The sequence below is a fragment of the Hippocampus comes genome, unplaced genomic scaffold, assembly GCF_001891065.2.
Source record: "Hippocampus comes isolate QL1 unplaced genomic scaffold, H_comes_QL1_v1.1 scaffold179, whole genome shotgun sequence".
Classification (NCBI taxonomy): Eukaryota; Metazoa; Chordata; class Actinopteri; order Syngnathiformes; family Syngnathidae; genus Hippocampus; species Hippocampus comes.
This window is the reverse complement of record NW_017804805.1, coordinates 132,001-133,824: the sequence shown is the minus strand read 5'-3', so window position 1 is coordinate 133,824 and position 1,824 is coordinate 132,001.

The window sequence follows — 1,824 nt, the reverse complement described above, 5'->3', positions numbered from 1 at the left end:
TTTCATAATTCCGCTCAAAACGATCCCAGAACAATGAATTTGCGAGACGAACAGGCCGCCATGAATCAGGTAAAGCAATATGTTACATGCAATTTGATTGGTCCAATCGCTTGTCGTTAACCAATCGCTGGGCCGTTTATAATCGAGCTAAGACTTCCGCAACAAATAATGCCTTCAGTGATCTGATTAGTTGAAGCTTTCATACACGTCCAATCGCAGGGCTGTTTACAAACGGAAAACGGAGAGACTGTTCGGGAGAGCTCGTGAAAACTCGACGATAAGGTACCTGACCGCCCCTAAAATTTTCTCAACGGATTTAGGCGATTCACAAAAATGATCAATTTAAGAAATAAAACGGCGGATTTCCGCGGATCCGCGGAAAATTGCCATGTATGATAATGGCGCATTGTAGTCACCTTCGTGCACTAAAGTTCGTTAAATCTCAGCTGCTCAACATTTACAGTTATTTGCTGTTGTATAGCCTCTTCTCAAAATGCAAATGATCTGTTAACTTTATTTTCAAAGAATAGTTTGTTTTGTTATTGTTTGGTTGATGTTGTTCCGCCCTCGCCGCGGGACTAGACAGACAACTCCTTCAATGACCACACCGTTGATTTTTCCAGCGATTTATTCATCAGCGAGTCAAGAAGGTGTAAAACTGGAACAGACAGACATAAAAACACTTACACGTTGCAACGTAAAGCGTGGTAAAACAATGTGCCCCACTGATCTGACATGTGACGAACGCGTGGCTACGCTAGTGTAGCTAACGCTAACGAGCTAATACGCTAATTTGCCAATCGCTATGCATAAATGCGAACAATAGAAACTCCCCACAAATGTAAATCCACCGTGAACACACCCCACGAATTAATAATATGGCATACATTTACACAAAATATTTACATACAGGCTGTGCTTGGCCCATGACATGAAGCTGCAGTCCATGGTTCGGAGGTTCCCCGTGCAACGCTAAACCGGAAATGTCCCACTCCACAACGTCCGGTGTGCCCTTCACAATAACGAATCAACCTTACAAAATAAAGCAGCTCTGTAGCTATAGAAAATAAGAGACAAATGTAACATGGCTCATCAGGAGCCAGAACAGGTGTGTTATTTGAAACTGCGACATTGCGCAATTTATTGGACAGACTTGTTCAAGAACACACAGCGTAATTTGGGTGGCATTTTATTTCGTATTTTTAAATCATCTTTTTATTTTTGACTATCTGTAAATTTAGTTTCCTGTTCTTAACTGTGAATGCATACTTGATGGTTTTAAATGCTCCTGAAATTAAGTGCTGCTTGACGAGCCTATACAGTATTGTGTTCATGTATGTGACGTCACTGAAGGGATAAGGTTGAAATGCACGGCCCGCCACCGATATATATATATCCTCGTCTCACCCCTCGGGTGTGTCTGTCCCCCATTCAGCTCGGGTCCTCTACCAGAGGCCAGGAAGCTTGAGGGTTCTGCGCAGTATCCTTGCTGTTCCCAGCACTGCACATTTCTGGACTGAGATGTCCGATGTTGTTCCCGGGATCTGTTGCAACCACTCATTTAGTTTGGGGGTCACTGCCCCGAGTGCTCCGACCACCACAGGCACGACTGTCACCTTTACCTTCCAGGCTCTCTCCAGCTCCTCTCTGAGCCCTTGGTATTTCTCGAGTTTCTCGTGTTCCTTCTTTCTGATGTTTCCATCACTTGGGACCGCTACATCCACTACAACGGCTTTCCTCTGCCCTTTATCTATGATCACGATATCCGGTTGGTTCGCCATTACCATCTTGTCAGTCTGGATCTGGAAGTCCCACAGGATCTTC